This window comes from Eptatretus burgeri, chromosome 3 (genome assembly GCF_056783735.1).
Source record: "Eptatretus burgeri isolate ZD-2024b chromosome 3, Ebu_testis_v1, whole genome shotgun sequence".
Taxonomy (NCBI): domain Eukaryota; kingdom Metazoa; phylum Chordata; class Myxini; order Myxiniformes; family Myxinidae; genus Eptatretus; species Eptatretus burgeri.
This window is the reverse complement of record NC_140963.1, coordinates 35,825,504-35,852,998: the sequence shown is the minus strand read 5'-3', so window position 1 is coordinate 35,852,998 and position 27,495 is coordinate 35,825,504. Positions and strand designations below refer to the sequence as shown.

The 27,495-nt window shown below is 42.5% G+C and overlaps 1 long non-coding RNA gene across 6 annotated transcripts in view; it reads right to left on the bottom strand.

Annotated features, from left to right (window-relative positions):
• Positions 1 to 27,495, bottom strand: part of LOC147029683 (uncharacterized) — a 265,289-nt gene that overhangs the window by 61,008 nt on the left and 176,786 nt on the right. The window contains exons 9-11 of one of the 6 annotated variants that reach the window (XR_015056020.1): positions 21,216 to 21,302; positions 14,531 to 14,718; positions 12,987 to 13,001 (exon numbers count right to left, since the gene is read on the bottom strand). The exons of 1 other annotated variant lie outside the window; for it this stretch is intronic. This is a non-coding gene — a long non-coding RNA (uncharacterized LOC147029683). Of the gene's footprint in view, positions 1 to 12,336; positions 13,002 to 14,530; positions 14,719 to 16,711; positions 18,158 to 21,215; positions 21,303 to 27,495 lie in introns of those variants that run through there. 4 more of the 6 variants (XR_015056022.1, XR_015056027.1, XR_015056023.1 and 1 more) reach the window with 4 other exon arrangements.

Here is a 27,495-nt window from a genome sequence, read left to right as displayed (position 1 = left end):
GTTACTGGCAGACTGCACTCTGCAGAAACCTGGGGAGGGGGGCGGGAGTGGGTGGATGGAGCCAAGAGAGTGCAGAAGGTAAAAAACCAAAATGAAAATAGTAGACAACAGAGAGGCCATAAAACTGTCTGCCATGCAAAAGTAACAGGCATAGACACTCGGCTTCATCGTGGGAGATCCCAATGATTTTGAGAGCCTTCATTTCCACGGCATCAATAATGGCAAGGTGTGACGCAGGGGCACCAGCCCAAAGGGGAGAGCAGTACTCCATCAAGCTGCTAATGAAGGCCATGTAGGTTGTCAAAAGTTCCGACTAGCAAAGTACAGACCTTACATGATGAAGGATATCCAGTCGGCAACTGGCTTTTTAGGCCATCTTGTAAATATGGTCTGCCCAAGAAACAAGGTCTGTCTGTTCCTGTACAACAAGAAAGACCATGGCTGATCGTGAGGCTGAAACATTTGTGTGACTTAACATCTTCAATTGGTTTGTTTAAGAGTAGATGGGACGGTTTGCCAGACCATCCTTTCAGTGATACAGGGTAAGTGTGTAGGATTTGTTGGGGTTGAAAGACATATTCCAAGTGTTGGTCAAGATCCAGTATCTATCAAGAGTAGATGGGACGGTTTGCCAGACCATCCTTTCAGTGATACAGGGTAAGTGTGTAGGATTTGTTGGGGTTGAAAGACATATTCCAAGTGTTGGGCAAGATCCGGTATCTATCAAGGTATGCAGAGGGGGTAGAGGGTGCTTGCCTGCCTGTCTGAAGGATGAGAAATTATCTGGCAGATTTTTTTATCTGGAGGATTTTCCAGGGAATCAGAAAGATCATTGATGAAGATTAGGAACAAGAAAGGGCCCAAGACACTGCCTTGGGGCACTTCAGCCTTGACAAGGAGAGTAGGTCAGAGGACACCGGAAAGAGCGACATGCAGAATATGGGAGCGGAGGAAGTCAGTGATTCATTAGAGGAGGTGGTCTTGAATGCCATAAGCAGTCGGCAAAGCCATAGGCAGAGAGTTTGGAAATCAAGGCAGAGTGCCAGACTGTATCTAATGCTCGAGATATATCCACAGCGATGGCCTTGATCTCATGTGTGAGATGGAGGGCTTCCATACATTGTTGGGAGAGTAGAAGCAGCATCTCCCAGGTAGAATGATTGGGTCTGAAACTGAACTAATGATTTGATGTCAGTCCATTGAAGAAAAGGATTTAATGTCAACTTCAGTGATAGATTCCATTACCTTGCTTATAATTGGAAGCAAGCTAATCGGTCTGTAGTTAAGAGGATCGGTTTTTTACAGCATCTTTGTGTTGCAGTGATGTTGGCTCACTTTGAGGCAGACGAAAACTGGCCCAGAGAGAATGATCGAATGAACAGAGCAGAAAGAGGACAAGCAAGTATAACAGAGCAGGTCTTTAGGTTGTCTGGGCCTGTTGCAGAATCAGTCGAGGTTTGTCAGAACCCTCTCCACTTTCTCAAGTGGGAAACATTATCTCGAAGTAGTTGTGTATGAGAGGGTAGGGAGGATGTAGGGAGTGAGGGTTGAATACACAAGATTTAGAAGCAAACATAATTGTGGCATTCAGTCTTCTGACGAGCAGTCAGCTGTGGTGCTATTTGTCATGAGGGAAGGGATCGAGAGGAGCATACACCAGACACAGACTTGTCCAGTTTTGGGAGTTCAACCTTGAGGTTGGTAAGATGTTGTTTTCTGGCTTTCCTGAGAGTGACTACACTTGTTCTGGGCATTGTGGAATCATCAATGGTTTATTGCATGTTCCAGCTAACATTCAAATTTCTGCAACATTCTTGGAGAGAAAGTGGAAGAGCAACAGAATCATGTCTGTGTGTCTGCAACTCATACCAATTCTTTCATCGCCCACATTACACAAGGATACACAAGAAAATTAGACACAGGAGGAGGCCTTTCGGCCCATCATGCCTGCGCAACATCAACACCACACCAAATTTGTACAAAATAATAAAAAAAAATTTTGGTCGTTTTTCTATTTATTTCTTTCATTATTTCTGGGGGGGGGGGAGGGAGGTAAGTGGGAAAAGGCGGTTCTTGGGTGAGAAACGTACAACATCAACCACACACCACCCCTTGACGAGACCCACACAGACACTCCACCCAAAGACCTCTGCCTTATCACCACCTTCTCTCCTCTTCTTTTCTCTCAGGCCATGGCCCCTGGTCCTATCACTGTCTACTCTGCTGAATAATTAATCTGCACTTATTTTGCCTACACCAGTTATTACCTTAAACCTCTCCTTCATATCTCCTCGTAACCGCCTCCTTTCTCGTGTATAAAGCCCTGTCTCCTTCAGCCGCTCCTGATAGCTGAGTCTAGCGAGGACTGGAATCGATCTAATAGCCCTGTGCTGAACCCTCTACATGGCAGCTATGTCCTCCCAGAGCTGTGGTGACTAAACCTGCACACAATATTCTAAACGTGGCCTCACTGAATTCCTGTACAATGTTAACACCACCTCTTTTGATTTATAATTGACCCCCCTCCTTTTCCAGCTTAAAACCTGATTTGCTTTACCTTTAGCTGCCTGGCATTTTCCTGCCTGCTTACCTCCCATATCGATTACGACCCCCAGATCCTTCTCCTGTGTGACACACTCCAAGATTGCCCCTTACATTATGTAATCTCCATTTTCATTGTTCTTATGCCAATTTTTTATGCCAAGTTCCATATGCCAATTTTTTGCCCAAGCTATGCAAGTATCAATACTTTCCTGAATCTGATCACCACCCCATCTGCTATCCATCTTATATCCAAGCTTTGTGTTATCTGCAAATTTGGAAAACTTACTCTTCACTCCACTATACAAACCGTTGATATAAATCAGTGGTCCCCAACCTTTTGATCCCACGGGCCACATTCACTACTCCCAAGGATGTTGGGAGCCAGAAAAAAAAATTGATGCAATTTATTGAGAAACTTGATACTGTCACACAACGTTTGTGTTGAGAAATCGATACGTTTGGGGTTTATTACTTACGAAATCTAAAGATTTCGTAAGTATATTGATGACTTCCGTTTCTGTTTGTTTGTTTGTTTGTTTGTATGTTTGTTTGTTTGTAGGCATGATAACTCGAGAACAGAAGAAGCTACCAATGTCAAATTACACCACGTGATTCAGGAGGGTGGTGGCTAGCGCTGATTAGATTTTGATCAAAATCGGTCAAAGGTCAAGGTCACATTGAGGTCAAACATTCGATTTTTGATGGTTTGGTACAGAATCATCGTAGAAACTTCTGGTTTGCGTCGCTACCTTCTCGAGAGAGCTTTTATTAGACAAGGTCAGAGGTCAAGTTGACGATTTCATAAATACCAGTGTATGACTGCTTGTTGGAGCATTGTTTTTTTTTAATTAGTAAATTTTATATGTATTCGATCGATCGATTGTTCACACACTGTAATTCTGAACAAATTTCCGTTCGGCGTGTAATTAATTTTAAATACTGCTGCAAGATGCCGAAAGGTAAAATCAAATTGATTTGATTCCTCCCGGTGGTAAGCGGCACTGGCCGGAAGCGGCATTGTGTAAGGCTTTTCAGGTCACGGCGCCGGCCGGCAGTGGCATTGTGTAAACTCCTTTAAAATTGCTACATGGAAATGTGTTTTGATTGGAAAGTCCTCGCGGGCCGCAGTATAGGGCTCCGCGGGCTGCAGGTTGGGGACCAATGATGTAAATTATGAAAAATAGTGGTCCTGGTACTGACCCCTGAGGTTCTTATCATCTTTGCTTCCTATCACTAAGGTATTTTCCAATCCTGTTAACTACCTGACCAGCCACTCCACAAGCCCTCAACTTGGCTAACAACCTCCTATGCGGTACCTTATCAAATGTATTCTTAAAGTGGAGATGTGTAGATATACTATGTCAACTGCCATTCCCTCATCCACCCAATCAGAAATTGTTTCATTGAACTTTAATCCCATGATTGCTTTACATGCATGTTCACATATGTAAAGTCTCGTGTCAACTTCATTCTTTCCACGAAGGCCAGTATCTACTCTCCCCGTGGACTTTGCATCTGTTGGGTTAGTGTAACCATCTTGTGCTACTAGCTTTTATTGTTCCTGTAGATTCTCTTTGCTGGACATGTGGATATGAGAAGGAAACCTGGCAAGATCTGCTTTGTTCTGTTCCAATGCAATTAATTCGCTCCACACTTGCAATAAATTAGCAGTGATACATCTTGCGGTACACTGATGATCTTCTGAATCGGTTTCTTCTTGCCAACACATTTGGATTGGGGAGCTGTCTCTGTTGACTGCGATCCGATATACCAACGACTCTCAGTATTTCCCTCCTGAAGTATTAATTGACAGACTGCAGAAATGCATCTGCATAGTCACCAAAGGTTTGGCAACCTTCTGGTTTTCCAAGTGGGTGTATGAGCACATGACCATCAATAATGATGCAAGTCTTCAGTCCAGCATACAGAACTTCAAATGGTACCTTGAGGAGGATACCACAGGAGATGTCAGTTTGCCAAGTCACTCTACTTTCGTTTTGGAAGCCATCTCACCAGATGCTTTAGACAGGGACAAAGGCAATATAGAAAGTTCATGCTTCAAGACATCAATTGTGTCCACTGTTCGACCAGAACTAATGGAACTGAGGTGTTGTTAAAGTGGCTTTCTATCAGCTTTGATGTGTGTGTGTGTGTGTGTGTGTGTGTGTGTGTGTGTGTGTGTGTGTGTGTGTGTGTGTGTGTGTGTGTGTGTGTGTGTGTGTGTGTGTGTGTGTGTGTCTGTATATATCTATCTCTATCTCATACACCTGATATAAGATATATATATATATATATATATATATATATATATATATATATATATATATATATATATATATATATATATATATATCTTGCTGTGTTTGCTTTGTGGACACTGGTGTTTTGTACAGAGGAGCAAATATCTTTGACTTGCATTTCTTTAGAGCATCATAGAAGCAGATACTCCCATCCAAAAAGTGCTCTCATACATGTTTCACAACAGTTTGCTGTTCCCTCATTTCTGCTGTAAGCACGTTGTTTACAATATTAGCATGAGCGCTATCTTTTGTTGATCGGGAAACAAAAGGCTCTTGATTTAAAGATGCTTCTCTTGTTCTAAAGACTTCAAACCTGTTGTTTCATGTGATTGTGAAAGTCAATATCACCATTCTCAGAGAATAGCCTCAAAGCAAGCGAGTCTGGCAGTTCACTCAGGCAGATTGGTAGGGACTACATGCAGTCATCACTCATTAAGACTGGTCTCTCATATCTACTGCTCCTAATGTTAACTCAGCCTCGGAATTCTTCCACAGAAACCTGCTCTCTCTATCTCATGCAGATTCATCCCATTTCATCTTCAATTATCCTCCCTCTCTTCCCACCCATTGTACACTGAATCCTGTGGTGAGGCAGTTGCTCTGAAACAAATTGCCTTCTCTTCCTGGAAGGCAAATCTGATCGAAGGCAATTTCAATGCATTCCAAAAAGCCCACAACAAGTGTGTGTCCACTCTCAGGAGAGCCAGAAAACAACATCTCTCCAACCTAAAGATTGAACTTTCAAACTTGTCTCCTTCCTCTAAAACTTGGTGGCAACTTGTTAGTCTGTCTTTGATGTATGCTCCCCCTCAATCCCTTCCCTCACTTCAAATGGAATCACAGCTGACTCGTGGTATCTCGTGAGAAGGCCGAATGCTTAAATTCTATGTTTGCTTCCTCTTCTTGTGTCCCCAACCTCTCGTTCTCTTTCTCGACCCACCGACTCCTAGATGCTGTCTTTTGCACCTGATATGGTGGAGAAGTTTCTGCCAACCCTTGAGTCTGACTCTGCTCCTGGACGAGACAGCATCAGCTCACATGTCCTAAAACCTGCTCTGCTGCTCTTGCACTTCCTCACTCTACCCTTTTCACCCTATCGATCATTTTCCCTTGGTTATATTCCATCTGCTTGGAAATCAACTAACATCACTGGATTGTGAAAGATGATGGGAATGGAGCCTGTGATGGATGTTGTAAAGAGAAACAGATTGAGATGGTTCGGTCATGTGTTGAGGAAGGATGAAAGTGACTAGGTTAGAAGAGTGATGGAAATGAATGTCGAAGGAAGTGGAGGATGGGGAAGACTGAGAAAGACTTGGCTACAGGTGGTGGAAGAAGATATGACACATCTCGAGCTTTCGAGACAGTCTGGCATCCCACTTTACTCTCCAAACTCTCTGCTCATGGCATCAAAGGCCAACTCCACTGTTGCATTTCTGAACTTCACCCACACGTGGAGATAAAGTGTGGCTCTCAATGGAATCCTTTCATCTCATCTTCCTGTGAATGCTGGAGTGTTCTAAGCCCCCATCCTGATACGAATCTTCATCAACGATCTCTCTGACTTTCTCGAAAGTACTCTTTATCTCTTTGCTGATGACTCCACCCTCTGCCATGGCATCCCTCATCCTTCAGATAGATGGGCAACAGCCTGTTCCCTCTCGAAGGGCCTTGACAAAAATAAAAAACTGGTCAAACAATTGGAATATGCATTTCAATCCAGTCAAATCTCACACATTCACTCACTCTCTCTTTCTCCCAAAGGACCTATGGCAAACCCTCCTATCTACTTTCTTAACAACCCTCTCAAAGAAGTTCAATCATTCAAACTTTGGGGTCTCTCTCAGCCATGATCTTTATTAGGCAAACCTCATTTCAAAGTTGTCACCTACTGGGCTAGTAGGTGACAGTCACCTACTCCAAAGTCACCTACTCCAAAGCCAGTCACCTACTGGGCATCCTCCATCATACAAAGTCCTTCCTTGGCACACCTGGACTCCTGTCCACCGACAAGGCCTTCATCTACAGCTTCATGTCAAGTACTGCTCTCCTCTCTGGGCTGGTGCTCCTGCCTCACATCTTGCTCAGCTTGATGCCATGGAAACCAAGGCCTTCAATCTCTTGTGATGAATCTGAGTCTATGGGTACATCACTTCACCATCACAGACAGGTCAGTGGTCTCTCTGTCTTCTCCCACCTCCTTTATGGTCTTGAACCCTTTGCCCTCTCCATGCTTTCTCCCCTCTAGGTTTCTGCAGGATGCACTCGGTCCACCATCAAACCCCTTCTGGTGAAACTACCTAAATCCAGAATCACAGCTCAGCTCCACTGCTTATCTCCACACACTGCTCACCTCTTCCTTTTTTCCCCACCTGTGGAGCCAACTTCCACATTATCTTCAATAACATTCTTCCCTACAAGTCTTCAATAGAACTGTTCGCCACCATCTCAGGTCATCCCCCATCCAAAACCAGTCTTTCCTACCCCCATTAAACCAAGCTCCTCCAAATAAAATTCCAGTTTATTCTTCCTAAGAATTTACTTCTGTATCCATTTTATCCACCCCCTGCATTCTCCCCTACCCCCTCATCCTTACCAGCATCCCTTGTTGTCCTTCTCTGTCTATTTTGTTCCTCAACCCTGCTGTTGGCGTTTCCCCCTACACTTTCTGCTGTTCCTTTTGTTCTGTTGCATCCTGATCCATTCTGTGTTATAGCTCTTCCACGAACCTTGACTCTGTCTCCAAAGAAAAAAAAAAACAACACAAAAAGATGATTATTTTCTACCTGTGGTGATGATTCCCTAAATGCTCCACACTTTCAACCTATCAGCTTTTCCCTCAATGTGGTTTCCACTCTACCGTGTGGAATTTCCATATAAACTCCCTTTTTGTCACCATTCACAGACGCCTTGCTTCCCCAGGAATCTTTAGTTTTCCTCTTTACCCTCTCACGCCTACTTCTTGCTGTGGAATCTCTCTATTGTCTCCAGAACTCTTAGTCGTGAAGGGCTGACCGCGAGAAAGAAGATCGAAGCAGCACCTACTCTTTGTGAGCAGCAGAGGGTTTTCTGCCGCTCTCGCTGTACCGTGTCCTTTCAACCCCCTCTTGCAACCTATTCACAGGCTTTCATAAAGACCCAGCATGACCCTTCTTTCTCTACCAAAGCCCTTTTGGAGCTCTTTGCAAAAAAACGAAGCCATTCACAGAGGATGGGTAATGGTTATAGCATGTTCTCACTGTCATCTCGACATTCCTTTCACTTTCTGGACGTCCGTCGATCTCCTTGTCCTGGTGGAGCTGCCTGTTCAATTTGCAGAGGTTTTTCAAAGGTTGCATTGATGGAGATTTTCTTGTACTCAGAAAGAAAAGAGTTTGTGCTGGATCTAGTAAAGTCACTCACGATCCCCCCCCCCTTTGTTGTTGAGCAGAAAAATAGCTGCTTTGTCTCAGAATGCAGAACAAAACGAGCAGCTTGAAATGAAGTGACATTCTAGGGGCTTCACGAGGACTCTGGAATGCCTTCCATCACCCAAGACATGCAAGCGATGTGAGAAAGGAGAGAAATAATCCACGGCACTTTGCAAGAATCAGCTTCTCAAAAAGCAAATGTCACTGTTCTTGCACTTTTTAAGTTATACCCATGGTGTAGGAGCAAACAAAGCATTTACAGAACCAGAGCCCTAAAATAATAAACTCGAAATGCAATTGGACTGAATGCCGAAAGTGGCGCTCCATCAATGACTTGACACCAGGCCTTTAAAATGCTGATAATGTCCCTGGTGAACTGGATTTAGAACTCGGGATGCAATGCACATGAGTTTTTACGTTTTCATTAGAAGGAAATCACAAGAGGATTTGCTCATGGCATGTCCGATTTATGTAAAGCACCAAAACAATGAAGGAATGAATGAGGATTGTGGTCAATACTACATGAGTAATGAAAAGCAAGTTAACAAGCCCATGAGGATGATAGAATAGGCTGAATTTTTTTTTTTTTATTATAAGTACATGTGTATTGTATTAGTATCATTAGGATGAAAAATGTGCACCAGTCATACACGTTTATTTCCATTAAAAAGTGTTATTCAAACTTTTCTGCCATTTTAATTAAAGGACATTTTTAAAACAAGCGGCCCAGGGACTCGAACAGCACTTGCGATCTTGTACTTTTGCTTTTTATAACCGACTCCAAAACATTTAACAATCTATACTGGCCGGACAAAATCGATACCGGCCAGAAGGAGTAGCCTAATTTATGCAGTAATCAAAAACGTGAAGTGAAAAAGAGCAAAACAATAAGTCACGATTTGTTTTTAGAGATTAATTTTCTACATTTCATATTATTGGTACACTCAGGAGACAAGCAAGCCTGTAAGTTATGTTTAAAAAAAACAAAGTGTATTGGTTGTTGGTTGTTATCTCCATATGTGGGTTTCAGAGGGTGCAATGGATCCCTCCCAGGTGAAGTATCCACCGTCGTGTGTGTGCGTGCGTGCGTGTGTGTACATATGGGGTTTCGGAATGTGGAATGGAGTCCTTCAAGAGTGGGCTCAAAGTATCCACCTTCATTTCAGTAAGGGGTCACGATTCATGGACCAAGCTGTGAAGTTTTCTGTTTTCATAGTTTTGTGCCGAGGGCTCTTTTCAGGATTGTTGCTGAACCCCGGACGGCTTCCAACTGTAGTTCGTTTGTCGTAATATTCCCAGGAATGTTGTTTTTTTAATACCTCTGCGAGGTTCTTTGTCATCACTGATACAACTTTGGAATTCTTCAGCTTCCAGGATCTTTCACTTCATGCTTGAGGTCTTGGTATTTGGTCATTTTCTTGATTTCTGCATTGTTTCGTCCAAATTCACTGGTATTAACATGAGCGGAACTTCAATGTTTTCAGTGATTGCTTTTCGTACATTTTCCCACAAATTTTCTGGAATTGGAATGTCAAAGTTTTTGCAGATGTGCCAGCGGATTACTTTCCAAACTCTTTGTGACGTGTGTGCAGATATTGTGAGATGAGTTTTTGTGTGCGTGTGTTCCGTCATTAAGCATAATGTATCATTCTCTGTGCTTTCCCCACCTGCCCCCGAGCTCCCCCTTCTTCATCCTCTCTGCCTCCCCTTCCCTCCTCTCACCCAACACCTGCCTCCTCCTCCTCCTCCTCCTCTCTCTCTCTCTCTCTCTCTCTCTCTCTCTCTCTCTCTCTCTCTCTCTCTCTCTCTCTCTCTCTCTCTCTCTCTCACCTCTTCCTCCCACGGTGAGGTATCGTTTTCCCCACCTGCCTCCAAGCTCTCCCTTCTTAATCCTCTCTGCCTCCCCTCCCCTCCTCTCACCCAACACTTGCCTCCTCTTACCTCCTTACCGTGACTTGGAAAAGGCAACAACGATATCTTAACGACAAAGATTTTTTTTTTCACTTTCCTCACTCAAATTATCGAATCACAAGGTACATTGCAATACTTACTCCGTCATTTTGAGCAAGTGGTTCATCCTCCATAATCATGAGCAGGTGGTCCATGCTCCATCACCCTGAGCGGGTGGTCGGTGCTCCATCGCCCTGAGTGGATGGTCCCCGTCACCCTGAGTGGTGGTTTGTGCCCCGTCCTGAGCGAGTGGTTCATCCTCCATCACCATGTGTGGGTGGTCCATGCTCCATCGCCCTGAACGGGTGGTCCGTGCCCCGTCGTCCTGAGCGGGTGGTCCGTGCCCCATCGCCCTGAGCGGGTGGTCCGTGGTCCGTGCCCCGTCACCCTGAGTGGGTGGTCCGTGCTCCGTCGCCCTGAGCGGATGGTTCGTGCCCCGTCCTGAGCGAGTGGTTCATCCTCCGTCACCATGAGTGGGTGGTCCGTGCTCCACCGCCCTGAGCGGGTGGTCCGTGCCCCGTCATCCTGAGCGGGTGGTCCGTGCCCCCATCGCCCTGAGTGGGTGGTCCGTGCCCCGTCACCCTGAGCGGGTGGTCCGTGCCCCATCGCCCTGAGCGGGTGGTCCGTGCTCCGTCGTCCTGAGCGGGTGGTCCGTGCCCCATCACCCTGAGGGGGTGGTCCGTGCTCCGTCGTCCTGAGCGAGTTGTTGTGAAATAACACCCGATTTCCGAGCCGTTTGTCATATCAACGTGTTTTCTAAATTACTGAGCCAATTTTTTTTCCACCAGTCACACACAGCACACACAGTTTGTTAAGATTAATGTTTGTGAACATATCCCTGAAACATGTATATAAATGCAACATTGTTTTTTAGTGAAACCAACTCAAGTTTTTGGGTTGTTACCGATGTAGCCGCATCCCTAACCAATGATGATAACCATCCCTAACCGCATCCCTAACCAATCAGCAGCCCCATGCCGCACACAAAAGTGTGTTCTAGATCTTATCATTATCAAATTTTTCACTTTAATCCTTAAATGAAACAATGCTCCATTTAGCAGCCAATGCAACTTCGGTGAATATTTCTGTGCAGACAGCTGTGTATTGTTCACAAATGGCTGGCTGGATGATACAGAAGACATGCATTTGTGTATGTGAGCCCATGATTGGTTATGAAACACGTGACATCACTTGTGCTGTCAGACAATCGAGGATGTGACGTGGCTGCCTTCACTGAAATTACTGTGACCTGCACTGATGCTGCAGTTCACGTCGATCAGTATTGTGCATCAATTCACATTAGGATGCAAAGTGAAAAATTCTGTAATAATGAAGTCTAGTCACTCTCCTCTTTTGAAATCGGACCTTTTCTCATTTCAATTCAAAACCATATTCATAAGTTCATGCATGACTACTTCAATATAATTAATCTGGATTCCTAAATGCTGACTTCTCACACATTCCTTCTGAATTTGTTGTACTGTATTTCATAACACTTTTGTTATATTTTTCTTTCGTTCTTTCTTTTTTCACAGGTCCAAAGTTTCATGCAGTAGCTGTTTTGTATATGCAGACAGACATTAGATCAGACAATACCAGACTCGACTTCAGACAAACACAGCTGGTGATTTTGTGGGAAGTGATGCAACTTCCCAGAGTATTCTAAATGTTGAGGGCACCATTTTGTGTGTACTCATCCCCTTTGATGCTTTCTCAGGTCTGTATGTCCTTACTTCTTACTTTTCCTGTCTATTTGCTACTTGTCCAATGAACCATTCCATGTCGGCCAGTTCCCATATATATATTTTTTTTTTACACTGATCGCTCATGGTAGAGCTTGCATGTAAATTGCATGCAGGGTAAAGACATTAGTCAACACCAGTGTACTTCAATGCGAATTACAAGGACAATGGTAGATCATGTAATTCTGAGAACATTATCAACATATATCCGATGTGGGATTGAGTTCCCTGTATCATGAGCTGGGGGTTCAGATGGAAACATTAACAGGCTTGCCAACTGCTTCACTTGCCCCATTGTTGATTAATTGGCCTCTCACCCCCCCCCCCTGTTGTCAGCTGTTCAATGAGCCAATATCTCTGTAAAGAAAAAGACTTCTGTAATTGTCATTATCCCATATGCATAGCTCAAAGCGGGAGGATGGAGAGGAGGGTGGGGGCAGGCAATTGGTTCACTCTGTCAGTCTATGATCAAGGAACGTCAATTGAATTTCATATTTTGAATACTGCAGAACACAAATCAACTTCTTTGCACTTTTAAAAACCTGTACTTTAGCAGTATTTGTCTCTGAATTTTGAAATATTATACGGCGACTTGTCCTGCACGTGCATGCGCACAGTGGACTAAAGGAATTGCTTCAGTCTGTCAAAAAAATTGGAAAACATTCCAAACAGGAAACTTACTGTTTTTAGGACACAAAGGACACAAACAACAGGCACAAATAACTAATTTAACATGTTAAATAAGGTGGTGTAAAAGATGGTGTTTCCCAAATACATCAACGGCGGTAAACTTTCAATTCAATGTTTGTTTTGTTTTGTTTTTTTCGACAGCCTTGAAATCTTTTTTTTAATTTCAATTGAATTATATATTTTGAACACTGCAGAACACAATTCACCTTGTCTGTACTTCCAAAAACCATCAGTTTAGCAATACTTTGGCAAACTTGCAATCCGTCTCAACCAAACAAATTTGCTGATCGCGCTCTCAGGGCGAGGGAACATCGAGATTCATACAAAGTGGCGGTGACAAGCGATGTAACGCCTGAGCGAACTTCCTGCAAAAAAAAAACAAACAAAAAATCAAATTGGCCTGTTTAAACTTTAGTGCATCCTTTTCTCAAAGATCATTCCAAAATCGTCAGTTCCTCAAAGAAGAGTTGGCAGAAGGTTTGTAATTGCGCAAATGCTTCTTCGATAAACCTTGATGGTTACACACCTCAGAGAAGCAGCGTCAACTCTTGACTGTTCCATTTCACCCATCGGCTTTGTACGGTTGCCATAATGCTTGTTAGTCAAAGTTCACAAACTAATCTAGTATAGATGGTGCTCGGAAACGCTTGAAAAGAGTTCAAAAGACCTTTCCCATGTCCTTTTTCTCAAGACTGCGCAGGGTAAGGTGTTCTATGAAGTCTATAGGTTTGGACTGAAATTGTTCCACCATTCTTTGGATTGCATCAATTACTCTACACTATCGGACAGGGCATGCAATATTTGCAACATTTGCAACAAAGACATCCCTGTACTGCATCATTACTCAGCCTTCTCTTAAGACTCCACTTTAACTGAGAACCGATGGAACCAACAATTTACCAATCTGGACTTTTTCAAGAGCGAAACAGGATACAACGGCATTACTTCAAGCCCTTATCTGATCAATGAGACATTAATCTGTTGCTTTTCTCATAAAGAACAAAGGCTAAAGAAGGGAAGCCTAGACACTGAAGAGGTCTTTGAATCATCATACTTTACTTGGGCTTTGGTGTAATTTAATGAGGAACAGTCCAAAATACTTATTACATTCCTAGTTAGCATGGTCAAGATTTACATTCCAATTACATTTTGCTTAATATCGACATCCGAATGTTAACCTACGTGGTGTGATCGGTACGCCTCTGGCATAACATAGACAAAGATGGCAAACGATGCAAGCAGCATGCTCAAATCTCATAATCATGACAAAATTTAGATTGGCTGCCAATTGTACCGTAACTCAAATGACTTTTACCATATATGGAAATGTAAGAAACGGAAAAAAAAAAACACTATAGAGAGGTTACCCTTGCGCAGCACTAAACCAACCTGCCTTAATTCATACTAACAATTCCAATCTTGAAAAGAACCACCACTTCCAGGTAAACTACAGACCTCCTCTCTCCTCTCCCCCAGCACACCTTATCCCTCCCCCCTCCCCCCTCCCACACACACACACACACACACACACACACACACACACACACACACACACACACACACACACACACACACACACACACACACACTCCAACTCCATTCCCAAATCTCAACATGGAACAAGCAGCTGTATTTAAGGAATCAGCAATAAAGGAATTATGTAGTTTGAAACCTGTAAGGAAGTATTTTGAACGAATACGTACTTAATCAACTTTGACATATAAAATCCTTCATGTTACACCCTCTCGACGTAGAATGCAGGCTGTCGAGTCAAACCGGCTATTTTGACGTCATCAAACTCTATCTTAGTGGATATCAACGTCTGAAAGTAGATTCCTTCTCTTACTGACACTGACATTATCATAACAGTAGTCTTAAGTGCACTCTGAAATACCTTAAACATGAAAAGTTTGATTGATCATCCATGGCTTCCAGAAAAAAAAAAAAGAGAAAGAAAGTACATTTTCTCTTTCTTCCTTCTCTTTAAAGAGCTGCAGTGACAAGAATTAACTCTCTTGTTCCAGACAGTGATATAGTAAATGCCACTTCCAGATTGTATCATGCAGCGTTCAGCCTTTCAACCTGAATAATGAAATAAAGATTGAGAAATGGGCTGTAAGACGGCCTTGTCGGCAACTAAAAGCAAAGATATTAGACATACCGATCATGACTTCAGCAGTGATAGCAGAGCAACGAGAGAGCTGAAAGCTTTTGGGGAATGTGAAACATGCCTGATGTCCCTGGATCTATCTCGAAATGAACTTTGGTTTGTTGAGATTTTGACTTTATAGCAAAAATGAACAAAGAATGCAGGGTATTTCATAGAATAAAATAAAACGCAACCCAAAGTTCTTTTTATACTTTTAAAAATTTCCCATGGAAACAACATGTAAATGCCTGGTGTTGACTTAATGGTTAGGATGGTGGGCTTGGGATCCTCGGATCCTGAGTTCAAATCCCACTCGGTTGTTTAAGTAATACCAGGTGGGGTTGACTCTGCCTCTCAATCTTCCAAGGTTGGCAAAATGAGAGCCAGCTTACTGGTATCCTGTGTTGGAGTGGCGACCCGTCCAGGATTGTGCCCAATAGCCAAGGAGACTGCTTAGGTAGCACCAATGTTCCCAATAGCATACTCTGCACAGAGTATGATCCCAATGGATGGAATGGATGGAACATGAAAGTTATACATAAGAATCACTGAAATATGTAGAATAAAGTAACACACAAAAATGAAACTAGTAATTTCAGAAGACAGTTGACAGAACATGAACTCTAAGTGGCTGCCCTCCTGCAGCAAGTACAATTGGATCCTCCTGGTGAAGTTGTCGATAACTTGCCTGCATTTCTAAACCAGAAAAGCTTTGATGTTGGTGGCAATTTCATTTTTGATGTCATTAAGAGTCTAAGGTCTCCCCTGGTACACTCTATCCTTCAGGTAATCCCAAAGATAGAAGTCAGGTTGGTTGAGGTCCTCCAGAGAATGGGGCATCCATTCAACACCTGCCCTTCTAAAGATGATTTGATCACTGAATATCTGTTGTAGCCACTGTATCGATGTGTTGGAAGTGTGAGGTGTGGGCCTCATCTTGCTAAAACCATTGCACAGACCTGTCGATGTGGCGCTTCTTCTCCAATGCAACCCAGAAATTCTGGATAACTTTCAAGTACCGTTCAGTGGTTATGGTTACCGATTTCCCTTCTTCATCTTGAAACCAGAAAGGCCCAATGATGCCAGATTTGCTTATGGCAACCCAAGCATTGCATTTCTGGCTGTGCAACAGCCTTTCAAGAACCTCATTAGGAGAACTGGAACCCCAAAACATGTTGTTTTTAGAGTTAACGTGACCACTTAAAAGAAAGTGGACCTCATCAGAAAACCCACACATCACTCAGAAAATTTTGAACCCGACGCGTTTATTCCTCGAACCATTCACACATTGGCACACGAAGTTGTTTATCATTGTCTGTTAGTTTTTGCTTCACTTGTGTGCGATACGGGTTCATTTTTACTTCCTGCTTCAGAATTATTTGTGTACTTGATCAAGATCAATTCAATTGAGATCGACAACACGGCGATTTCCTCGGACTCCCCAAAGCTGCTTCATGGACCGCTTTGATGTTTCCTCATGATCTTTCAGTCCTCAGGCGACCAGACTTTGAGCAATTAATATTTTGTATTGTCCTGTGGGACTTAAACCTCTGTCAATCGAAAAATGGCAGACTTTTCTGGGTCTAATCTGGTCTTGAAAGTCTTTCTGAATCGTGTTCGAGTCTCTTTAAATGACTGTGACAAAGTAAGACTCCACAATAAAGATCCTTTGTTCAATTGTCCATGCCATTTTTTAAATCAACATGATGACTCTCTGATGTTTGCAGTTTTTCCTCCAAATGATGCTTCATACAAACCTGCAATTGAAAAATGTTTGTATTGAAAAATTAAAATTTCACATTACTTTAATAAGGTTGCATGTTTTTTTTTAATGAAATACCCTGAACGTTGACGTGCTTGCTGTGTGCGTTGTGAGGATATTTATGATGGAGTTTATATCCAACAGGGAAAATTCGAATAACAGCATTGGTGCCTTGCATTTAATGATCGATGAAAGGCATCCCTGAAAACAACATAATTTTTTTTTTGTAATTTCAAAAGAGCTGTATGGTCTATAAATCGCCAAGTTTCCCAAGCTTCTCGATAAATTTTCTACAATTCAAAGGAAGGAAAATGCAGGAATCCACAATCTGGAAAATGCTGTCTCAATGGAATTTCCAAACATGACAAGGTGAATGCAACATATAGTTCATTTACACTTTGCTGTATGTATGAATGCCTGTTATTGGCTTAATGGTCAGCATGGTGGGCTTGGGATCCTATGATCCTGAGTTCAAATCCCATTTGGCTGTTGAATTAATACCAGGTGGGGTTGACTCTGCCTGTCATCCTTCTGAGGTCGGCAAAATGAGTGCCAGCTTGCTGGTATCCTGTGTCGGAGTGGTGAGCTGTCCAGGATTGTTCCCAATAGCCAAGGAGACTGCTTAGGCAGCACCAACGCTCTGAACAGCGTGTGGTCCCAACAGAAGTTTGGATGTGAGTATGAATGATGATCTTTAAATATACAGACAGGTGTAGTCCCACAGCTTGCTAATTGTCTGCTTGCATGAATTAGCTCCTTGAGTAAAAATAGGACCACGAGTCCTGAAGCTCACCTGGATCAGGAGCAAGTCAATGATGTCATAAAATATTGAAATTTTGTTTCAATAGATGATGTTAACCATCAACACATAATTATGTTAACCTTCGACATCTAATTATGTTAACCATCAACATTCAATATTTTTGTTTCAAGAAAAACATTACAAGACTAGAAGGGCACTCGGGAGAGTGCATACCTCTGCCATGCAATGCCTGAGTCATGAGAACATACCAGGCCAATATATTTTCGAACTAGAAGGGAACTCAGGTCAGGTATGGGAGCATGTGCCAGAGCAGCGCGTCGCTGCATCCACTTTCTGCCGGAACTCCAGGGGCCTCCGTCTGGCCATCGCCCAGGCAGATGCCTGGCCCATCCCTATCTCCTTGAGATGCCGATCAACCTGCTGCAACCACGAGGCACGTGGTCGGCCCACTGGCCTCCTCCACTCATGAGACTCCCTCACTGAGAGAATCTGGTGAGCAGGATCAGCGTCAGCAAAAACGAGCCACATATCCATACAGCTGCAGCTGACTCTCACGGACTATGCAGGAAACAAATCTCATTTGAGTCTCTCTCAGCAACCGCTCGTTGGACACAAAGTCCGACCAGTGATAGTGAAGGATTCTCCGAAGATATCTGGTACTGAAGGAGTTAAGGCTCCATCTCAGATCCCTCATCACAGTCCAAGTCTCATCTGTAGAGCAAGACTGGAAGCACCAGGGACTTGAAGACTCGGACTTTCATCCTCCTGCACAGGTAGCATCAGTGCCACACCCCATGATCCAGTGAATCCATGACTCCCCAGGCCCGACCCAGACATCTATTGACCTCTGGCTCACATTCAGCAAAGACATGAATATCACTGCCAAGGTAAGTGAATCTCTCCACGACCTCAATATCCTCACCACAAACAGGTACAGACAGGACAGCAGCATCCAAGATGTCATTGAAGGTCACTCAGTAGAGTGTATACCTCCATCACGTAATGCCTGATCCACAAGAACATATCAGGCCCGATACATTTTTGAAATATCTTGCGATACAGTGCTATATCGTTTTAGGCACTATCAATGGTAAAGAATCACTAAAAATTAAATAATTATCGTATCCAGATCAGGATTCAGATCTTCACCAAAATCGAAATAATTTGTGATGGTCACACACCCAACCTGTCCACCAAGTTTCGTCCGAATCTGTCCACATTTTTTTTTTGAGCTTTCATGCTTCGTATCATTTTTGGCCCGATATGTCAATGATGACCAATCACTATAAAAACATTCTAGTAGTCGGATCCGGATCCGGATCCGGATCTTTACCAAAATCTAATCAATTCGTCCTTGTCACATGTCCAACCTCTCCACAAAGTTTATTCCGAATCCATCCATAATTCTTTGAGAAATCCTGCTCACAGTTCGATAGAGGAACAAACAGGCAGACAGAGAGTTCGGTGAAAACATAACCTCCTTCACCTTCAGTGGCGGAAGGTAATAATAGATAAAGGAACAAAGGGCATGAGAGCAGACTCAGAGAAATTGCCAACAAACTGGAAAAGACAACAATCCATGTCGGATCCCCAAGATTGCAAGAAGTCAACAAATTATATTTTGCCAAATACTGATCAAACGATCTTATTTTGTGACAGATGTTATGAATTTATTGATGCGGAGTGGAATGCCTACATTATCTATCTATAATTCCAGCAATCTCTGTGTGTCTGTCTGCGACCGCTGTTTCTCGACAACCACTGTTCCGATCTAATTGAAACTTGCCAGGTATATTGCTGGGGCCCTGTCGATGTGCCTTTTCAAGGTTTGATATTAATCGGACAAGTGGTTCCCAAGTTATGGCCATTTATTTACCAAACCAATGACAGGACACGGTGCTATGACATCACGATTGACGTCACAATTCTTCTTCTATTTTTTTTTTTTTTTGCACGTATGGGCCCGCACTGGTGAAATTAATGATGCTAACAATGGAATGCCAATGCGACGTCAGTTTGGTGTTATGTTCTACAATCTCACCAACACTCAATCGCTGCAGGATTGGAATGTTTTACAATACTGCTGGCATGACACCAGAACGGAAGTTTGTATAGTCAAATTTGAGTCATTGAGTCATCAAATTCAGGACTAGATACTAACTTTACTGCTTCTTGAAGGCACAAATTATTCTGATCTTCTTGTGTGGTCAGCTGTGGAACGTTTTTGGGCCAGGTATTTTACAAACCAGCTGGCCCGGTCTGATGTTCGATTGAAGGAGGCAGTAATTAATCAGGGTCCCAGTGATAACTCACCTACTCTTTGTGAAAGGTGCCACGGGATCTTTACTATTCACCAACGACTAGTGCTGGCAGATTGGTTCATATCCATCCGATGGATGGCACACACATTGAACCGTCGCCTTGCATGCAAAACACCAGGGTGATCGTTTTTAACTGGGTCGACATTCAAACTGAGGCCAGACACCTCAAAGGTGTCTCGTGCTATCCTGTCAGCCCATAAATTCACGACTTGATAACAGTAACAATTTATTTGTGTCAAAATAGTGAGGAAAAAAAAATTAACTTGAAAATATATTTATTATTTGGTGGAGGCATCTTGGTCAACAATATATCTGATTATTACTCCCAAACTATACAGAAATCAAGAACAATTAGAGCAAATTCTGATCCATTCCAATTTCGTAACCATAACCTGATTTTTAATTGAGAGTATTAAATCGACGATATTAGTTCAGGCATGCACCAATATTATTGAGGAGAAAACTATGCACCAGCTAAATATCCATCATAATTAAATTGGTGATAAATAAATTCCAGAACATCCTTCTGAAATGCATCTCGCATCAGGACCATTAAGATACTAAAGAATTAATCATTTAGAAAGAAATATTTTCCTGAATTAGATCATTCTTGGTTCATTGACTGAAGTGCATTTTTTACATTTTTCTCATTGGCTTTTTACTTTTTTGATATATTTTATTTTTAACTGGGTCTGAGGCTCATTGTGGTGCTGTCATGCAAATCATGCACATAAACATGCAGACAGGTACACCAGACAATGCAGGATTAGACTTCAAACGCATACAGCCGGGTGACCTTTGGGGAGTGACGTAGCTTCCTGGGGCACCCGGGATGCCAACGGCACAATATTGTGACGTATCTTTATCTCCGCCACCGAAGATGGAGTTTTCACCCCTGTCTGTCTGTTCCTCTGTCTGTGAGCAGGATATCTCAAAAATGTTATGGACCGATTCAAATGAAGCTTGGTGAACAGGTTGCACGTGTGTGAAGGAGGAATTGATTCGATTTTAGTGAAGATTTGGATCCGGATACGAACAGTAGAATTTTAAAAGTGATTATTTATCATTGAGAGATAATTCCAAAAACGATATGTGGCATGATATTTTTAAAAAGTTGTGGATGGATGATAAGAATTGGTGCATGAGTTGGGTAGGTGACAAGAACAAGCTGATTCGATTTTGGTTCAGGTCCGGATGCAGATCCGGCCCATCAGTGGGATACAAAATGTAAATTGTCCAGCTTGGTGGAGGTATGTGCTACATCTAGTGCCATTGTAGCTTCTCTCTGCAATGAGCTGGGCAATTTAGGAAAAATCTGCCCCCCCCTCACCTCTCCCCTCCCCCCATGGGATGCCAACCAACAGGGTTCATCCGTGCTCTCTCTAAATATTGAGCATCAAGCGATGAAGCAGCACATACAATTTTTAAGTCTTTACTATGACATGGCACAGGTCACACCAAGGTCTCCAGCTTGCTCGATGCATCTCCTAGAAACACCTGTCAAGTATCACGATATTTTAAAAGTTGAATGCAGCTTAAAAAGAGACTATTGCTGAGAGATTAGGCTAGTTTGCTGTGCAGTACCTTTACAAGCACAACTATGGTTTCTTCAGAAGATGAGAGAACAGCTCATTGGGACAGTTTTGCCCTGACAGTCCTGAAGCCACATTTCTGCACGCATCAGGAAAAAAATAATTACATGATATCGACACCAAGTATGCTGGAGCACATCTAAAGAGAAGCATGTGTGTAAAACCTTTTGATTGTAGAAGAATAAGATCTGTTGATTTCGTAGAACTGGCTTTCGATTTCAACTTGGGAACTTTTCACACACCTTCTTTACTCAAGCTTTCTTTTCTTTCATTCAGGCGTTACAGTCACGCGACTGCATTTATAGTGACACCAGCCATAAAGAAAACGCGGCATGGTGGCAGCAGCAAGTTACTCTTATGAGCGTTGAATAATAATGTCACTCAAATTCCATATTTAAAACATACATTCAACCAACACCATGGAATCAAAGGAATGTCATCATATTTGGATTAATGAATATATGAATGCAGTCCATGCTTGGCCAGCATGGACTGCTCGTTTCAACACCAGGAAGTGAAGAACTTCCTTACTTATTGCCTTTCCTTCCTGAATTCCCTTCCTTTATCCAAGAATCTCTGTCACTCCCAGGAGATATTGTCTAATGTGTAATATCCTGTTTACATTCTGCTCACAATGCAGTTGTAAGGCACAATATATTGCCTTATATACTGCCTTTTAATGCAATGGACTTGCATTATAAGGTAGTCATAAGGCATCCACCACCTTACACAAGTTATAAGCCACAAGTACAGCATCTCATGATGCTAATCATCAACACATAATTATGTTAACCATCGGCATCTAATTATGTGAACCAGATTTAGTGGTGTAATTGTTAGAGCGTCCATTCTGAGCGTGGAAGGTCGGTATTTCAAACTCGACCCCGGCTGACTCATTCCAAAGACTTTAAAAATGGTCTGTGCTGCTCCCTTGCTTGATGCTCACTCACTATTAAAAAAAAAAATAGAGCTCAAACAAATAGCCATAGATTGGCAACGACTGCACAGGCTTGATGGGTCTAATGGCCTTCTCCTGCATTGAAGTTCCTTGTGAGGGAACTCCTATTAATAGTCCCCTACTGGTTTCACAAGGAGGGGACTATAGGCTTGCTCTCCATCTGTCTGTCCGTCAATCCCACCTGTGGGTTTTCAGACATTTTTCCGCATACCCTTTACCATATTCAAATATAACTTGGTGCACGGCTTTATATTGTTAAGTTACAGAAGTTTTAGTTTCAGGGCATTTCATCAATTTTTCACAGAGTTATGCCCTTTTTAGACGTAGAAAATATCACATATCATGCGCCGCCATTGCATGTAGTAGCACAGATCGGAAGGCCTCAGGCCTTAGGTCTGGGTATTAGTCCATGGCCTAGTGCAATTGGAATGATCCCAGGTGTATAACCCCGATGTATTATATATGCACGTTAGCCGTACGTATGTTTTTGCTTCATGTATGTACATCGGGTTATCTTTAACATGAAATATGCAAAGCCTAGAAACGAATGAAACACAGTGGGTTATAAAGGTTCTTCTTCTTATTTTTGGTTCCGATATCGAGTGTGCGTTGAAGCAAACTCATTTTTATCTCCAATTTGTTGTTCATGTTGTCTTTATTGGTTTCTTCTCTACAAAAGATATCATTTGTTTTTTGGCTGCTCTTAGAGCACCCTTATTCTGGACATTTCCATCTGTCTGTCTGTCCACGAAACTTTGGTCAAGCCTAGGGGCTAAACCACTCATCAGATTCCAATGTAATTTGGTAGGTAGGACCAATATTTCTGGGAATCGTGTGCTTTCGAATATGGGACCCCGGGCCCGAGCAACGGTATAGCAACGGCCCTTTAAAGTGGTCAAAAAATCGAAAAAAAAAATCAAAAAAAAAATCGAAAAATCCGAGTTTAGAGTTCTGTGCGCAATCTATCTTGCTCCCTTCATGCCGATTTGCAGCCCGAACAAAAAATATTTGTAGGAGGAGATAGGTTTTGGGCGAGTACATGTCGAACATTTCAGAAACGGATAATTGCGAATATCTCTAAGAGAAAGAGTCTGATTTTGATGAAACTTGGGTGAAATGTGTACAATGTGGCTAGCAATGCATGTATACAAAAATGAATGGTTGCTATGCACACCTCCGTTGCTTAGCAACAGCTAAAATACTTTATCGTACATCGTACACTTATTGTGGACTGTACAAAAAAAATCAATACCTCCGAAACTGGACCTCCGAGGGACCTGTTTTTTTTGTTCCCAAGGAGAATGTCTTACAGCATCATATAAAAAAATAAAATCTTTAGCGAATTGATAAATGGAATTACCAGGGCTGCCATTTGTTAGAGTCTCTTTGGAAACATGCCTGAAATTTCACAAGGCGGGTTTCTGGGTGCAAACTAAGAGGGCTGTGATAATCGTATTTATTGTGCTAAATTGATTGATAGCATGTACATGGATATCGGCGAGTCGCGTCGGCCAGCTTTCCATATAGAGCAAGCAGCCATGTCGCCTACCGGCTTGTTATTATTATTATTATTATTATTATTATTATTATTAAAAAGGCAATATATGGCCTGGGGCTAAAGGAGCTTGCAGAGGAGGAACAAAGTTATCATGGTTGCCCTTCGTGGCCGGACGCCCATTCACATGCGACGAGCAAACAACCTGGCAGCATGAATTTGTCCATAGTGATGTGCACAATTCTACAGTCTCACATAAGCCATCGTTAGCAGGAAACAACTGCTACCCAGACATAAACTCGAGCTCATGGATATAAAATATATGAATAATTAGAAATTTTGCTTTCCTCCTTGGCTTTTGTGAGATATCTAAACCTGAGTCCAGATTGTGTGAGATCTGAGTCACACACCATTTTGTCATGCAACGGTTGAATGGCCAAAAGTCTAAGCAATAAATCATTGAGTGTCATGACTGCCTGGTGGACAATTTAGCTGCTGTCATGGGTATATGTAGCACCGTGCATCAGACTTTGGACATAGTGTATGTACTGTAGCCTCCCCCCCTCCCCCCCCAAAAAAACTTTCTACAAAGTAAGCTACACTGAGCATTTAACACAATTATTTAAAAGTATTAATTTATTTAAAATAGATTAAATCTGGTAAATATCTGCATACCTTTCTGAACAAGAAAAATGTGAAACTGTGGCTGGCTTCGATTGACGACATTATATATCACCACAACTTCAAGGTTCAACACACAAATATATATTCATTTAATCTGTAGCACATAATAACAAATCCAAGGATTGATTTATAATTTCAGATCCCACATTATATCACACATATCAAAAACCTAAGTACTATCAACACGACATAGATGTCTCGATCGGACATAAAATGGAAATTATTGTGGACACATTTCCATTTTCCTTTTTTTCTACTCCTTTTGCCTTTCCTTCCTTTCTCAGCACCCGACCCCACCCCACCCCACCCCACCCCACCTCAAACCCTCCCCATCTACCTTCACCACCACCACCAACCCACCTCCACCCCACCCCACCCCACCCCACCTCCACCCCACCCCACCCCACCCCACCTCCACCTCCACCCCCTGTCCTCCCCATTCCAAACTCTCTCTGCTCTTGTTCTTACGTCCTCGCTCCTTATACACGAGATGTGTAGATAAACACCATTGTTTGTTTGTCTTTTCTATTTCATGTATCAGAGGTGAAAGGAAGGAATAAGAGGTGTCGAGCCTTCATTCCTTTACCTGAAAAATCATGATTATACGTGTCGTCTTACTCAACAATTGTACCTCAATAATAAATAACACACGTGGAACTCCAGAGATTATTGCCAGTTATCGAATTGTCTCAATAGTTGATGCCAGTTCACTGGGTGACGTTATAGGCTGCTCAGACTCGTATCGTCATCGTTTCATATCGTATCGTGGGTTAAAGGTCAGAGTGATGCCATCCTTGCAGAATCTGTGAGTCCAACAGGATGGGACAGAGGTAACGCGCTTACCTTTGAGCTGTCTCACCTGGGCTTGATTTTCTGCCTAACTATTTAGCTGTCAGATCGGTGCTTTGCAGGAGAGGGTGTTGCATTGATGTGTGTTGTCCCTCAGATGGATCTTAAGATGGCTTGTTTCCTAGCTTAATTTAATTACTCTTGTTAATTTTTGGCTAATGGAGGAGCTAAACAACAGAGGGTAGCAGGTTTACAGAATAGTCGAGGATCAAAGGAGAACAGGAAGACAGGCATCACACATGAGTGGCAGAAAGGAAAAGGGTAGGGAGGAGGGACGAGTAGTCAAAGAGAACAGGGGTGGGTATGGAAAAAAGAATGAGGTTATGATGATGGCATAAAGGGTGGATGGAAAGCATCACACACACACACACACACACACACACACACACACACACACACACACACACACACACACACACACACACACACACACACACACACACACACACGGAGCCTGTAAAGTTTCTCCGTCCATAATGCTTTATTCTAAAGAGTTTCTGCAGTCATCCGACAATACAAATGGTACCGTTGGAAAGGTAATAATCCATTTACTTGGAATAAAAATTAATTTGTTTATTCACAAACGGAAAGCTAGTTACCCACCCTTTACTGCGGATAACAAATGGACCACATGATCAGCTCGGATATTCCTCGACACCAGGCTTCACTGCTTGCTATCTCAGAGTGTAGTTTGTGTGCAGGCAGAGAAACCCCTACACTACAAACAAATTTACTCCTCCTTGTAAACACACATCACATTTGAACGGTCATCTTCAGCTATGAAAGGGCAGCCATTATGACCTGTGTAGGTACGTTAACTGTTACTAAGAATCATTGGTGAGTTCAGCTTGATGTGTAAAGGTTGCTTGGTTAATATGGAACTTTATGTAACTGTTCTAGTTTGCTGAAATATTATTACAGGTTCAGAAAGCCAGTGTGTATGAAAAGTCAAACCAGGAATGTTATCTTTCAGTGGCACAATCTGAGCTGCTTGCATCAAAATAAGGGAGGACCAATTTAGTTTTTGTATGGGTGGAAGAACATTGGGAACCAGAACAGGATATACCAATTGCCTGAAAGTGAAGAGCCCAGCAGGTTACAGTGCTTGCTATCTTCAGAGTATGTCATCGTGATCAATTTTTGTGTTGTATTTTTGGAGTTGTTTCCTTCTTATCTCTCTGCCATCATTAGCAGGATACCCACACCCATGATCTGTAAAGGGGGAAATGGAAGGGGAGGAGTGGTTGGAGGAGGGGGTGGTCTTATTCATCTGTAAGCATGAAGGAAAAGAAAAGGGTAGGAAAGGAGACGTCTTCCTCAAACCCGTTTCAAAATGGCCAGGTCTCTTTTAACTAACTACATGTCGAACTAAATCCTCAAGTAGAAAAGATGGGATGTTGAATTAATCATAATTGGAAGAAAGATTGGTGAGGGAGGTATAGGGAGTGAGAGTATAGGGAGTGAAAGAACAGGTTTAAGTAGAAGAAGAAAAGGAACTACATGTCAAGGCACAAATCATTAAGTTGAGCCTTTTTTAAAATGCTATTTACAAAAAAAAGTCGACAAAACATTACATTTTGAGCGTTTACCCTTTGAACACAAGCGGTCGTTTTACCAGCCGCTATTCAAACCTCCTTAAACCCGAGCGACCGGATTTTTCTCCAGGGAACCCAGGGTGGGCGAGCCAAAAGTCCAAGGAACTCAGGGTTCAAAGGGTTAAAATTTTCTCAGTGGTGCACACGAAAGATATTCTCGGATCCTGCCATTTGCATATGTGACAGCCGGCTAAATGTTCCCTCACAAGCACTCCACTAAAGGGTGCTCTGCCGGCATTACACAAGATAGCGGTTGTACTAGGATTCGGTTCCACCAGCAATCCAATCCAGTAACAGACAGCTCAGAGACGAGCACATTTACTGCTCAGGGATCCTGACACCAGGAGAGTCAAGACAGTTGTTCGAGCTACATCGACATCTTCAGGGTTTCTTCATATTGCATGTTCAATAATGATTAAATTTTCACCTACTCTCTCTTTCCACGTGCTCTTTGTCATATATATTCTCCTCCTATATGCCATATACATCCCCTCATTTTATTCCACATTGTTGATTTACTCTCTCTTCTCGTCTTCACCTCCTTTACTTAATTTTCTCAAATTTGTTGATATCAAGTTATGCCACCCTCTCTCATTTGAGAGTATGCAATATATGTATGGCCTCGTAATTTCAGCAATAATGCAAAGATAGTTTAAGGTTGATTTGGACTTTGTATCCAAAGAAAATCAAA